Below are 16,347 nucleotides of genomic sequence, written 5' to 3'. Positions count from 1 at the left end.
TCAAGGTATGATAGTAATACTTATAAGAAATAAAGTATATTGAGAGTTGTCCTAAATATTACCACAATTCTTTTTTTTTCCCCCTCTGGAAAGGATTTTTATGAAAACATGTAGTTTATAAAAATATAACCATTTCTTTTTTCCTTTTGTTTTTAACTGATACTGATTATATTTTCCATTAATTAATTTTTTAAACTTTTACTTTTGTTTCAGGAGAGTTCATGTGCATATTTTTTTAGCTGAGTATATTATGTGATGCCAAGGTTTGGGTACAAATGGTCCTGTCACCCAGGTAGTGAGCATAGTATCCAACAGTTAGTTTTTCAGCCCCTGCATTCCTCCAACAAATTTACTAAAATTAAAAGAGAAATAAGGTTTTCAGAAGAGTTAATGGATGAAATAGAAAAAGTTATCATATTTTGAGGATGTTAGAATCCTATTTGTAAAACAAGAAAGCTGCTACCTCCCTCCTCTAGTAGTCACTAGTGTCTATTGTTGGCATGTTTATGTTCATGAATATCCAGTGTATAGCTCCCACTTATAAGTGAGCATATGGGGTATTTTGCTTTCTGTTTTCACATTAATTCACTTAGTAATGGCCTCCAGTGGCATCCATGTTGCTGCAAAGGACATGATTTCATTCATTTTTATGGCTGTGTGGTATTCCATGGTATATATGTGCTATATTTTCTTTATCCAGTCCACAATTGATGGGAACCAAGTTGATTTCATGTCTTTGCTATTGTGAATAGTGCTGCAATGAACATAGATGTGCATGTGTTTTTATAATAGAACAATTTATATTCCTTTAGGTATAAACCAGTAATGGGAATGCTGGATCAAATGGTATTTCTGTCTTTAAGTCTTTGAGAGATCGCCACGCTGTCTTCCACAATGGCTGAACTAATTTACATTCCCACCAACAGTGTAAAAGCAGTCCTTTTTCTCTGCAATCTCACAGACATCTGTTGTTTTTTTGACTTTTTAATAATAGTCAAAAAATAGTCTGATTGGTGTGAGATAATATTTCATTGTGGTCTTGATCTGCATTTCTCTAATGATCAGTGGTGATGACCATTTTTTCAATTGTTGACTGCTGATGTGTCATCTTTTGAGAAGCATCTGTTCATGTCTTTTACTTATTTTTAAATAAGGACATTTGTTTTATGCTTGTTCAATTGCGTAAGTTGCTTATAGACTATGAATATTGTACATTTGTTGGATACGTAGTTTACAAATATTTTCTCCCCTTCTCTGTGTTGTCTGTTTGTTGATAGTTTCTGTTTCTGTGCAGAATATCTTTAATTAGTTCCCACTTGCCAATATTTATTTATCTTGAAATTCCTTTTGACAACTTAACCATGAATTCTCTCCCAAGCTCAATGTCCAGAATGATGTTTTCTGGATTTTCTTCTAGGATTATTGTGGTTTGAGGTCTTATATTTAAATCTTTAACCCATCCTGGGTTTATTTTCATATAGGGTGAAAGCCCCATTAATTAAATATGGATTCTTTTCTCCATTGCTTGTTTTTGTTGGCTTTGTTGTATATTAGAAGGCTATAGATTTGTGGCATTATTTCTGGGTTCTCTTGTTCTCTATTCTGTTCTATTGGTCTATACATCTGTTTTTGTACCAGTACCATGCTGTTTTGTTTACTGTAGCCTTATAGTATAGTTTGAAGTCAGGTAACGTGATGCCTCTGGCTTTGTTCTTTTTACATAGGATTGCTTTGGCAATATGGACCTTTGTTGGGTTCCATAGGAATTTTAGAATAGTTTTTTTCAATTCTGTGAAAAATGACATTGGTAGTTTGGTAAGAATAGTCTTGAATCTGGAGATTACTTTAGGCATTGTGGCCATTTTAATGACATTGATTCTTCAAATCCATGAGCATGGAATGTTTTCTATTTTTTTGTGTTATTAGTGGTTTATTTTAGCAGTGTTTTGTAGATTTCCTTGTAGATATCTTTAACTTCCTTGGTTAGATGCAGTTCCAGTATTTTTTGTGGCTACTGTAAATGGGATTGCATTCTTAATTTAGCCCTCAGCTTGAACATTATTGGCATATAGAAATACTACTGATTGCTGTACATTTATTTTGTATCCTGAAACTTTACTGAAGTCATTTATCAGTTCCAGGAGCTTTTTGGCAGAATATTTAGGGTTTTCAAGGTTTAGAATTAGATCAGCCACGGAGAGAGACAGTTTGATTTCTTTTCCTATTTGGATGCCTTTTATTTCTTTCTCCTGTCTGATTGCTCTGGCTAGTAATTTCATTACTATGTTGGATAGAAGTGGTGAGAGTGGGCATCCTTGTCTTGTTCTAGTTCTCAAGAAGAATGCTTTCAATTTTTCCTGTTCAGTATAAGGATAGTCATTTCTGTATTTAGTTTTTCATCTTTTGTTTTCATTCTATATGGTTTTTTTTTTTTCATTTATTTTCTCAATAAGTCACTAAAATTCGCAGGAACAGATTTACTAAAATTAACAGAGAAATGAAGTTAGATTTTAAAAGTGTCAAAGAATGAAATCAAATGTTTTTAAAAATATTTTAAGATGTTAGAGTCATATTTGTAAAATAAGAAAACTGCTATAAAAAAGCAATCAGAGAACATTAAAAAGTTATAAATTAAAAGTGTAATTACTAAAATAAAACAAACACACACCTAATGTAAGAGAGTAAAAAAAAAGCCATCTAGAAAATTGAACAAAGAGTGTAACCCACATCATTATTTTTTAATTTTTGTGGCAACTATGATAAGTTAACTAAAAATTTTCCTAAGATTAGAATTCATGTAATATACACTTCAAATGCAATAGATACATAAAATACTTAGAAAAATACAAAACCATTTAAGTATTTTTTAACTTCCAAAGTAAGCTTGAATTAAAGAGAAAGCAAAGCTAAAGTTACAGGATATTTAAAATAAAAAATATTTTAAGAATACAGCTAATCAAAACATATAAAGTAAAGTCTGAGCAGGGTTCTAGATAAAACGTTTTTCAGTATTTTCATTATAGAAGAAGAGACTAAAAATATGTGAATCAAGCATTCAGCAACTACAACGACAGAAAGAGAAATAGAAGAGTGAGTGAAAGAAAATTGTTGGATTTGTATGAAGAAATCAACAACTTTCTTCTGTCTAGTGGAAAAAAAAATTAAGGTTTAAAAAAAGAATATTCCCATAGCAATAAAAACTGGAATTCTTAAATTTTATCCAAATATACAAGACCTTTTTAAAGAAAATTATGATTTGTTACTTTCAGTCAAATTAAAGACCAGAATCAATAGATACTAATATCTGAATGAAAAGAGGAAATACTGTGAAGTCGTGTAGTTTAAAGTGGTGTAGTCAATACTGTGAAGTGGAATAGTGAACTCTATGATGTATCATCTATATTCTTCTTTAAGTGTCATTGCCATAGCTGCCACAAATGCTGTGGAAAGACCACCTTAAGTTGTCACCCACTTTAGAAGTTGCCTTAGGTGAAAAAAAGCCTCTTTGCCCAAAACTATGTCCTTCTCCTAGTCCCTTATACTCAGTGACCAACTGATGAAGTAACTTAATCTTTTCAGCCCATTGCAGGACAAAACTGACTTGACATTCCAAGTCCAGAGTTTTCTATCTGTTGACTGAGGCTGTCACTAGATCTGCAGTACCTCATCTTCTTCCTCTGACCACTACAGCTTTCATTTAGCTTCTTTTTCAAAGAGATCTTCCTAATAAACTTTGTGCATGCTGTCTCTGTCTCCAAGTCTCTTTCCTAGAGAACCTAGCCCATGATAGTTATCACTTCCTGTGAGGAATTTAACTTCTTCATTTTCATCAATTAGTCAAAGAAACTGAAGAACTCAGATTCCAAAAGGAATTGGTATGGGAGTGGGTTTACATGCTACGTTTAAAGTTCATTTATTTGGAAGATTTATATGTTAAACTTTTGGGAAAAAAAAAAAGTATTGGTGTGGAGAAGAGTAATACTTTAAGACCAAACATCAAAAATTCTTGAAAATTACAGTAGCTGAAACAGATACCAATACAACACTGTAGACAGACAAATAGGTAAAGGAAAGAATCCAAAATCTTATATATTGTATTGCTGAATATAACATATGATGATTCATGAACTGAAAAGAAAAAGATGGAATATTTAATAAAGGTGTTGGGGAAAATATCTATACATTTTGGGGAAAAAGGTTTTTGGAAATTGTCTCAAATCATACCCCGAATGAATTGCTAGATGGATTCAAACACATAACAATATTCAGCTTGGGCAACATGGTGAGACCTTGTCTCTAAGCAAAAATTTGATAAATAAAAAAGTTAGACACTTATGGTGGTACACATCTCTAGTTCTATCTACTCAGGTGTCAGGCAGGAAGGTTGCCTAATTCCAGATGCTGGAGGTTAGAGTGTGCTATGATCGTGTCACTACATGCACCAGACTGGATGATAGAGCAAGATGAAGGAAAGAAGGAAAGAAGGAAAGAAGGAAGGAAGGAAGGAAGGAAGGAAGGAGGGAAGGAAGGAAGGAAGGAAGGAAGGAAGAAGGAAGGAAGGAAGGGAAGGAAGGAAGGGAGGGAGGGAGGGAGGGAGGGAGGGAGGAAGGGAGGAGGGGAGGGCAGGAAGAGGAGAAAGAAAGAGTGAGAGAAGGAAAGAAAGAAAGAAAAGACAGAGAAAGAAAGAAAGAAAGAAAGAGAAAGAAGAAGGAAAGAAAGAAACAAAGGAAAGAAGGAAGGAAGGAAGGAAGGAAGGAAGGAAGGAAGGAAGGAAGGAAGGAAGGAAGGAAGGAAGGAAGGAAGGAAGGAAGGAAAGAAAGAAAAGAAAAGAAAGAAAGAAAGAAAGAAAGAAAGAAAGAAAGAAAGAAAGAAAGAAAGAAAGAAAAGAAAAGAAAGAAAGAAAGAAAAAAAAAGAAAGAAAGAAAGAAAGAAAGAAAGAAAGAAAGAAAGAAAGAAAGAAAGAAAGAAAGAAAGAAAGAAAGGAAGGAAGGAAGGAAGGAAGGAAGGAAGGAAGGAGGAAGGAAGAAACGAAGATGAAAGAATAGAAGACTTAAATAAATCCCAAAAAATAAGATAGCAATGTTACAACTCTAAAAAATAAGAATTTAAATTTAAATTTAATGAAATTTAAAGCTTATGATTGACAAACAAAACCATAACTTCCACAAACATGAAGAGATAAAGCACAGAAATTAGAAAATGTTTTTTAAAACTTATAATAGATAGGTGATCGGCATCCTTAAAATACAAAGCCCTTCAACGAATCAGTCTACCAACATTATTCATTTTTTCTTGTGAGTCATAGAAAATTCATAGCATTTACAACTTTAATTGTAAATTTAAATCTCTATTAAATTCACAATAAAAGTATATAATTTCTGTCCATCTTTCCATCTGCACTCCAGTTGAGATTTCTTTCTTAGTGGACCTGGATACTCCACACAAAAATCTGAAATATAACTGGCACATTTAGCCAGTGAATAGTGGGTCATAAAGTTATTTTACCCAAGTCCAAATATACTGATTTATCCAGGAGCTTCTTGAAGATATTATGCTAGGAACCAGGGTCACTTTCCACAAGGCCTTCTAGATACTGATTCTCAAGCCAGTATTTTGACATTAATCTGACAGTTTCTGAAGGCCACGTTTGGGAAAATTTGTGACTCCAGTACAGCTTGATGCTAGTATATCAGTTTTGGTAATCCTTATCTAGGCAGTAACAGCCTTATAGATACAGAAATTGAGGAGTCAGAGATTGAAGGATTTTTCAGGAAATCTAAGTGAGCTTCTGTTTGCTTTTTAGGAGGGCATAACCTGCATGTCCTGAAACACACAGGAAAAGCTACACGATTTTTGAGATCTCATCTTTATTTACATTACTGCACTCTTTGTGTTTCTGTTTTACCTAAAACTCTGGAATCAACTACATTTCCAGAATATATTCTTTATTAACAATTTTTTCTTATTTTTAATTTTTGTGGGTATATATGTATGGGGTACATGAGATGTTTTGATACAATCTTGCAATGTGAAATAAGCACATCATGGAGAATGGGGAATCCATCAACTCAGGCATTTATTCTTTGAGTTACAAACAATCCAATTACACTCTTTTAAGTTATTTTAAAATGTACAAGTAAGTTATTATTGACTATAGAATATATTCTCATAAAGCATATACTTATGACACACAGTCTACTATTCCTTATTTTAGCACAGTCTTGCCTAAAAGAGCAGGGATCTAGGCACTTGATGTTAATGTTGCTGACCTGACACTCACCTATCACCCTTTGGCATACCCCCAGGCCCAATTTGAAGCCTGTGATTAATATATAAACAGCTTTTGTTGCTGTTGACATTAAATTTTTTTCTTGGCCTTTTTATCTAGCCATTTTGCTTTAAGCAACACATTCTTGTTAGAACTCGTAGTCCCATTGTTTTTCTTAGTATAAATTATTAATGTGCTGTTAGACTAAAGTACTGTATCTGAACACTGATTATGCAGGACTGACACCATACTAAAACCCTTGCAAGAATAATAACTAATATTCGTTGAATGCCAACTGACATATGATACTGTGCTAAGACCTTTGTCTTTACCTATATTATTACATTTAATCTTCATAAAACCTATACAATGTGTATTAATAGCTTTGTTTACAGATCATGAAACTAAGGACAGAATTCAGATGACTTAGGAAAAGTTACAAAGCTTTGAGTGTGAGAGTTTGAAATTTAAACCAAGGCCTCTCTGACAGAAAGTATCAGGGTATCATCTCCCTAAACTAACTGTTATTGCTACCTCCTTTATAGTATGGCAGTTAGAATCAAAATCTATCCCATGGCCGACATCTTTCTGAAGGAAGTACAGGTATTTATCTTTCCTTCAATAATATCTATCTTTCCTTCAGTGAAGTTCAGATAGTCACACTTCTAGCCACTCTGTGACATTTTCTAGTTCTCCATATTTTGTTCTTAGTGGTTGTAAGACTCTGGGTTCATAACAAACTAATCACTTATCACAAAATGGTTTAGAATTTATTTCTTTATAGAAAGTTACTCTACAATATCCTTTTTATTCTTGGTTATAAAATACTTATGTCATATAAATGTTACGATTTTCAAGTAATAAAGTTATATTTCTCATTGTTTAATTAAACCAAGATACGGGGCACTGATAATCATTTTTTAACATTTTTTTAAATTATTTTTTTATTTTCCTTGTTTCTTCATTTCTTGCTGCTTCATTGCCACAGAAGCTAAATCCATTAACAAAGACTGTCTTATTTCTTATTTATTTATTTCTTATTTCTTATTTATTTTATTTTCCCAATATTTTGACCAAGTAGGCTCAGAGATTTTTTCAGTCCAACTCTTTTCTTCTGTCTTTTGAGTGAATGCTAAAAACATGTATTCGTTATCTTTCTTAGGATTCATTGTTTTATGTTTCATGAATTATCCTTTTGAAATATTTATGAAACATATCTTAGTACATTCAATTTAATTTCTGGCCTTCTAATTTTCACTTTGTTAATTGTTTGTAGAGAGTTATCCACTTAGATACCTGAAGGACTTCAGAGTAGGTGGGAAACTATGTAAACTGAAAAAGGAAGTGTTTAACCATAATTTTTAAACTCCATTGTTCTTAATCTTAGTAGAGGAAAATAGAACATTGATTTACTTCAGAAAAACTTGTATTTGTAAGAACAGGAGGATAAACAGTGGTATTACTTTTAATAAGTAATACATATCAAAAAGAAGATGTTGACTCTGTTGTTTCAGTGAATTAATAAATTTCTGCATACAAAAAAGGTTATCAATATGAATGGACTCAGTAATATTGTACTTTCTTTATTCTGGTAGATTGTTCTTCCTCTTTGGTTCTTGACAGTAATCACACGCGTCTACTTTGCATAATGCTACAAAATGTTATTCTTATAACCACATCTTAAAATAAACTCAGTACTTTTGAAAAATACTTTTACTTAACTTAGTTTTACTTTGAAATTTGATTTTATTTTTAACTTTACTAAAACTGGAGTACGTTTAAATAAGGAGACTGTCTAATTTTGGATGCATTAAGTTACTCTCTCACAACAATGAATTTGTTACTTCTTTTTAAGTAAGGTGGAAGCAATGTTTCATGCTTTATTTTGTTGTTCAATCTGCTCTCAAATTATGTATTTACTGGTGTTGTTGCACTTAAGTCAGTGTTTTTGTCAAAGTTTTCCAGAATGGGGGGCGGGGGCAGGGGGAGAGAGAGAGAGAGAGAGATTATGGGAATTGACTCAAGTGATTATGAAGATTGAGAAGTCCCATGATACAGTGCCTGCAATTTGGAAAATCAGGAATGCTGGGGGTGCAATTCAGTCTCAAATGCAAGTCTAAAAGCCTGATAACCAGAGGGTAACTGATGGTGTAAATTCTGGTCTGAGTCAAAGGCGTGAAAGCATAAGGGTGCATAAGTAATGGTGTAAGTCCTTGCCTGAATCCAAAGACCCATAAACCAGGAACAATAATGTGCAAGGGCAGGTGAAGATGGATAGCTCAATGCAAACAGTAAGCAAATTTGACCTTCTCCCTTTTTTCCTGTTTGGACCCTCAACAGATTTTATGATGTTCACCCGTGTTGATGAAAGCAATCTTTACTCTGCCTACTGATTCAAATGCTAATCTCTTCCAGAAACACTCTTGAAGATATACTCAGAAGTAATGTTTTACCAGCTATCTGGGCATCCTTTAGCTCAGTCAAGTTGATGCATAAAATTAACCATCACAGTGAGTGTTTGTATTCTTTCTTTGTTTTCCTTTTATAACCATTACAACAACAACAAAAGAAACCGTTAACCCTTTCCCTGGTTAGTAAGAAAATGTGCAGCTCACTGCCAGTGCTCATTTAACTTTACATAAACATGCTCTTTGAGGCTGAAGCAAATCTGACTGGTGTTCAGTTTGAAAATAAAATATACAAACTGTTCTTGGAGTTACTTCCAAACAAAACTAACATCAGAATCGTCTAAATCATCACAATTGTCTATTTTGGAAAAATCGGATTCATCAAGTGAATCTCCAACCAACAACTGCTACAGAATGATATTAACATCATGCATAGGAATGCTACATTTTCTAGGATATGACATTTAGAGCGATTGAGAATTACTATATTTTGTAAATGTAAATCCCACTACCAAAACCAGAATGCTATAAATAGAATGATGTCTTTTGTTTCCAAAGTTGATATACTAGAATGCTGCACAAATAATAATAAAAGTGAGATATTGTGTGACAAAGTTATCTTGGGGTAAATGCTGCAGCTGCAAGCACCACTAGTGAGTATTCTTGGGGCAAATGGAAAAGGGGTTAAGAAAGTGTAATTGTTCCATTTCCATAAATGTACTGCATCAAAAAGGAGGAATTAGTGGAATTAGCATAAATATTAGAGGACCTACTTAGTATTTGAGAGCAATTGGTGTCAGTTTTCCCAATTTTCAGAATTTAATGATCAATAAGAATCAATAAATATTTTTCGAATGAATGAATAAGATTAGCTTTCTTCTGAATGAGCTTAATATCATGTGGGAAATGAAGTGTCTGACAGGCAGAGAGTAGGTTCACCTGAGATGTTGCTGTCTGCCTCCCTCGACTCACTGTTCTCTATGCTGGAATGTGATCTAATTGATCTTTCTCTTTCACTTTACAGCCATTTCACAAGTTGCAATAATTTTAATTAGTGGTTTGTTTATTTTGTCTCTGTTACCCCTATTGTAAAGTAATACCCAAGTGAGTTATGGGCCATGTCTATCTTGTTCAAAATTTTAGCTTGGTAAATGTAAAGATGAGGCTCTCAGTTAAAATGTGTCGACAGGATAAATAAGCTTCTGCATGGGTTCTTTTGCATCTCACCAAAAAAAGGAAAGTGATTACATAATTTTTTTTTTTCTATTCTGATAACATCTGTTTGGTCTGGTCTGTGCATCAAACTTGCCATGAACTCACATTGGCTATCAACTTCACAGGGTGTTTGCAATGACAATTACCCTCAAAAACCCTGAATATTTATATACTAGGTCAATTACTTCACTAAATATGTAACATTACTAACAGCTGTGAGTCTGGTGCTGCTGAAAACTAGTTGCCTATAAACCATTTGGCACTCAGATTTTTTATCTGGGAAAATTTGCATACAAATCTGGATTTCTGCTACCTTCTCTCCTTAGGAACTTAAGGACTCCTAACAAGTTAGGAACTAAATTAGGGAACCCTAACTGTTTCATCCTCGTTGAAATTTATACTGAAAAGCAATATGATAAAGGGACCTAGTCTAGAACTCATTTGAAAGAAGGAAGAGTATCTCCTACAGATGTCCAAGGTAATATAGCTAAGAAAAAAATCTCATGATTAACTGAGGTTTTTCTAAACATGGTAGATTGAAGTTGTCAGCTGTAAGAGCTGCTAGTTCTGTAGCATACCCAGAAGAAAATGCAGAAATTAGAATAATGTTTGCAGGAGAGTATAGGCAAATGGAAATTTTATATTGTCTAAATAATAGTGCTTTATAAACATATTACGCATACCAGGTGGATCTTGAAAGATTTTTGGACACAGGAACCCACACACAAAAGCCGATAATGTGCTTCCCCTGTTCTTGACTGAGCTGTCACCCTGAGACAGTCATTTGGGCCTGGCTGCTCTCCACCTGCAGTGCCACTGCCAGAGTTAAATTCATAATCTCTCACTGCAGCTTTTCTAACTGCTTACCCTTTGGTGTACCTAGTCTTCAGTTAGCTCCCCTTATTAGTCTTCTCTATTGCTTTTTAAAATGGTAATTGACACTCCCCATTAGCTTACCTTTGCCTTCAAGAGCAATCAGAATTCATTAGCCTGACAAATAGGCCTCTACCCAGTATGTTTGATTTTTACTTCTCTCCAGTTATTGTATTCTGTCTTACCCTTTGTCTTGTCTCCTATAAATGTCAATTATTAACACATTTTTTCAGCAATTTGCAAACACAATACTTTTTTCTTAGACTTTGCCTTTTGCCATGCTTATTTTTTTTTTTTTTCTTTTCAGAGTTGCTTCCCCCTTCTTTACTATGAAAAGTCAACTTTTGAGCCTTTTCTTAAATGCCATATCTCCTGGGAGGCTTTTTCTAACTCACAGGCAGAGATAGATACTCTGAAGCCTTAAATTTGTACCTTGGTCACAGTAAGTATCACCCATATTGTAATTCATTTGCTTATATGCCAATCTTCCTCCACTAGTCTGAGAAATTATTGATAAATTTTCACTGGCAACTACTTTATCTTTGTAAGCCTGGTTTATTTGTTGATTCTCATCAAGCTTTTGTTAAATGAATAATTATCTCGAGAAGCCAATCCCTCATAAAATCAGGTAGTAAAATTTCCTAGATATCTTGGAAGAACACTTTTGGAAACAATGGTCTAGAATATTCAAACCAAATTACATAATAAATTGTGAAAACAAAAAATCTTACAGCAAGCATAGGGCGACTACAACCAAGCAAATAGGAATGCAGAAATGGCTTGAAATAATTACCTACTGGTTTTTGAGTGTTATACCTTTTTTTTGGTAAAAACACTGACTGACTCAAGTATTTAGTGAATGTTCCAGTAGAGGGATATTAGCTCACCAATGCTTTTGTTTCCACAGAAATAACTGCTGCTAATATAGTCTTCCATAATTGGTATCTGGGGGCTTGGAGGAATAAAAAGGGAATAGTTAATAACTAGATGGAAGGAATAAGATCTAGTGTTTGGTAGCACAATAGAACCATAGAGTCAACAATAATTTATTGTGTATTTCAAAATAACAAAAAGAATATAGTTGAAATGTCTTTAACACAAAGCAGTAATAAATGCTTGAAATGTAGGATATCACAATTACCAAGATTTGATCATTACATATGGTATGCTTTTATCAAAATACCACATTATTTCATACATTTTTTACAACTATTATATACCATATTTTAAAAAAGTAAAATCTAAGTTCGTGGGCTGAGCATGGTGTCTCATGCCTGTAATCCCAGTACTTTGGGAGGCAGAGGTGGGTGGATTACTTGAGGTCAGTGGTTTAAGACAAGCCTGGTCAAAATGGTGAGACCCCATCTCTACTAAAAATACAAAAATTAGCCAAGCATGTAGGCACGGGATTGTAGTCCCAGCTACTCAGGAGGATGAGGCAGGAGAATTGCTTGAAACCAGGAGACAGAGGTTGCAGTGAGCCGAGATCACACCACTGTACTCCAGCCTGAGCAATAGAGTGAAACTCTATCTCAGGAAAAAAAAAACAAAAAATCTAAGTTCATTCATCCAAAGTGAATGTGGATTAATTGGTTTCTCAGGTAGATTGTAAAGATTAATAAAAACAGGGCCTGAAATCAGAAATATATATACTAATAATATTTTTGAATATGCAATTTTTAGAATAGGTAGAAGAAAGCCATTCCCTGCACAAGCTGATATCTGATCTGCTAGAGTAGATAGATAGATGGATGGATATCCCCTGCAGTTATTCATTTTTAAACATTAACTTATCTATTATTGTTTACTTGGATGGCATTATAGATGTAAGTTTGTGTATAATACTTCAGCACCATATTTAAATTAAAGCATCATCATCATCTTCTTTTGAAACTTGCCTCAATCTACGCACACTGGACATATGCTACCTATTTTTTCCCTTGAAGGTTATATTGTTGGCTTAAGCGATTCCCTGGGTGAATTCAAAACTAAACAACAAAGAAATCTAGAAAATCACCAGGTTTCCATTCACATATCCATTGTAACCCAAGGTAATTGGAAATTGTTCCCTAGGAAATATCTGCAAAGCTCATAGTTCACCAATTTAAATTTGAGAACTAAACTCAATACTCCAGGGTATTGATTAAATTCTGCTTTCACATATGTATGTTTCAGAATAAATATATGCATTCTCACATGATTTTTTTATTCTAGGGAATTTTAATTTTGGTTGATAGATAAATATCATATAAGTATTAGTTCATTTCTTAACTGAGGACTAGAAAAATCTTAAGTTTCTCTAGGTGATTCTATTCAATTAATGAAATTCTAGAATGTATCCTCTAATATGGTATTGATGAAGTTGTACATATGTTTATTTGGATATATCAGAATCCATAATTCAAATTTATTGTACAACAATCATAGTTAATAGCACATATTTTTAGAGTTGGGATTGTTTTAGAATCCCACAAGTTTTAAAAATTCACAATTAGGGATAGTTTTGGATATTTATTGGATGTAGCCTCCACAGAGTTAGGAAAACTGTAATGAGGAATACATAAAGAAGACTTTATAAAAGTCTACACTAAATATAAGTACTATTATCTATATGGAATGTACGATAGAACATGGAGAGAAGCAACATAACATGAAGTATTATAGCACTCCAAAAAGAAAACAAAAAGTTACAAGAACCATTATATTTGTATTATGCAAACGGAAAATACAACATTGGAGTAGTTCTGCTAGAGACAAGTGTTGCTACCATATATGCTTCAATTGTGTTCAGTTCTCTTGTAGTGCTATCTCTCAGTACCTTATTATTTTACCTGCTACATCAATCTGTGTGGCAGTCAAAACACTGCAGTGTGATATGACAGAAAATACACAGGAAAAACGGTTCATTTATTTGTGTCTGATGCTTGCTTTCAGTTTACATCAGAACTTTCAGTTATGAAAAGAGTTGACAGATGGAAGCAAGGGTAGGGCAGCTGGCTTATATTACAGTCTTCTGTACCTTTGAATCACTTTGTAAAAATGAAATTGTTTCTGCACACTTAAAAAAAAACTTTAAAATTAATGCAATTTGAAGAATTTTGCTTTTACGTATGTATTTCCATGTATTTTTGAACATAATTGGAAGGTTATGCTATTGACTCATGAAAGTTCCATTTACCAACCTCGTATTTCTATAGTGTTAAATATGTGGCAGACTGACTCACAGAATCCGACACTAGGGCATCCTAGGATTGCCTGTGGTGCTGTGTCTTTCAAGAATGCCTCAATATAATTTTAATGAAATGTGCTTTATTTCAGTGAATTTAACATAAGCATCGTTATTAAAGAAAGATGTTTTAAGAGGATTAAAACACAGTGATTTTGTATTTTTGTAATAAGAATTTTGTTTTGTAAAAGAGAATATTTATTTTATAGTATCTTTACTTTAACATAGCAATTTTAATAACCAAATTATACAGACAATTGTTTGCACTGCTATTAATATCTGTGGCTTTTTCTTATCCAGCAGTGTCAGCAAAGCAGAAAGTAAATCCATTGCTAAAGAAATGGAAGTTAAGATGGTCTTACCTGAAAACAGAAACAATATAGTATTGTAGTGGAGACTGGTGGTTCCTTCACTGTATGAGTTAGGAATACAATTCTGCTATGACATATCTCTGCTAATCATAGACTCAGGGTTGGTGAGAACTGGAAATGAATGTTAGTAGAAACTGTATTTAATTAACTCTAGAAAACGATAATAATTCCTTGAGTTCTCAATTTTTCTTCAAATGTTGACAACTCTATTAACAGAATATAGTATTGAAATGTTTTAAGTGTGCCCACGTTAGAGATCTGAAAAATTAATTTTGTACCTCAGATAAAGAAATAATTTGAATTCAAGTCTCTAGAACTTACCAGGTCTGCTTACATCCTGCTGTGCTAATGCAAGTTAAAGCAGATGCTTTCTATGGAGGTAAAAGACTAACAATATAAGCAAGATAATATTCTTCATTTTGAGATAAGAAATGAATAATGCTTCTCATTCCATACTTTTTACCTAATGTATATATCTTAAGATTTTGGAGGTACCATCAATACTGTATGTTCCTTCTGTTATGAGAGAGACACACTTTCAAGTCCTTAGGTTCTGCCTCAGCTAAACTCTCATGTTTGTGCCTTCATAAGATCAGATGGAGAATATTATTTTCTAAGTAATTACTTCAGTGAGAAAGTTAAAGAAAATAGTCTTTCCTAAATATGGATGACAGATTATCAGTCTGCTTTTGTAGATAAGTAAGCCAAGTTTGTGACAGATTATGGAATTGTAAAGGTAAATGAGATGTGGTAATTTATTGGAAATATTTTCTGATAATTTCATTAATTATATTTTCCAATCTCATTTAAACCATTGGTCTCTGAGGTAGTTAGGTGACAGTAAATTTAGATAAAAGCTAATCAGACTGTCTTCAATTTCTTAATGAGGTAAAATACAAGCAGTAAGAGAAACACAAAAATAATTCATCTTTTGTGGGGGAGTTGAAATGAAAATTCTATAAATTGATTGTTTCCAAGCTTACTAAAGATGAGTTACAGGTAAATAAAAAAAATAAAAATAAAAAAAATTGGAGCTGGAAGTTTTTAGGGAGAACAATAGTTCTATAAGGAGGAAAACTGATCAGCCATTGCAATACTGTTCTTTACCCCATTTATAGCCAATGCTTGTTATTTAATTATTTATTCTTTGTTTTAATATTTATTGAAGGCTAATTATGTGACTAACTTTTACTTAGGTACCCTCTGAGATACCTCCGTATTTCCATCAAAGATCTTAGAATATAGAAAAATAGGGATCACATGAACAAAGAGTCATATTAAGACAAACGTGCAATTACAGGACATATGATATGCATGTGCTACATATCTTAAATATTTTAAACATGTAAAATTCATTAAAATAAATATTTATACTATTAAAATGCCGTATACATTTTAATTGTGAAGTTATATAGCAACTCATTTTCCTCTTCTGCAAAAAGAAATAACAGTTGTAGAATATAAATTTTTCTCCTCAGCACAGGGAACATTTTCAAGGATAGACTATATGTTATGCCACAGAACAAGTCTCAAAAATTAAAATAAAGAAAATTATATCAAATATATTTTTGACCACAACAGAATAAAACTAGAAATTAATAGCAAGAGGTACTTTGGAAAGTACAAAACACATGGAAATTAAACAAAATGGTCCTGAACAACAATAAGGTCAATGAAAAATTAAGAAGAAAATTCAAAAAACTTTTAAATCAAATGAAAATGGAAATGCAGAAGCAGTACTAACAGGGAAGTTCATAGTGATAAACATCTATTATACATCAGAAAAGTAAAATTAAAAAAAGCTTCAGATAACCTAATGATGCATCTTAAAGAACTCAGAAAGAAAGAGAACCTAAATCCAAAATTAGTTGAAAAGAAAAGAAATAATAAAGATCAGAGCAGAAATAAACAAAATGAAGACTAAAAATACAAAAAAGTCAATGAAATGAAAAGTTGTTTTCTTGGAAAGATAAACAAAATTATTGA

The 16,347-nt window shown here is 32.9% G+C and overlaps 1 long non-coding RNA gene across 6 annotated transcripts in view; it reads left to right on the top strand.

Annotated features, from left to right (window-relative positions):
• LOC103882213 overlaps nucleotides 1–16,347 on the top strand; it is a 325,635-nt gene that overhangs the window by 88,672 nt on the left and 220,616 nt on the right. For 5 of the 6 annotated variants that reach the window (XR_004182239.1, XR_004182237.1, XR_004182238.1 and 2 more), the window contains exons 2-3: nucleotides 8,684–8,778; nucleotides 11,072–11,206. This is a non-coding gene — a long non-coding RNA (uncharacterized LOC103882213). The remainder of the gene's footprint in view (nucleotides 1–8,683; nucleotides 8,779–11,071; nucleotides 11,207–16,347) is intronic. The other variant, XR_004182240.1, reaches the window with a different exon arrangement.

This window comes from Papio anubis, chromosome 2, assembly GCF_008728515.1.
Source record: "Papio anubis isolate 15944 chromosome 2, Panubis1.0, whole genome shotgun sequence".
In the NCBI taxonomy this organism is placed as follows: domain Eukaryota; kingdom Metazoa; phylum Chordata; class Mammalia; order Primates; family Cercopithecidae; genus Papio; species Papio anubis.
This window is presented reverse-complemented; position numbering and strand designations above follow the sequence as displayed.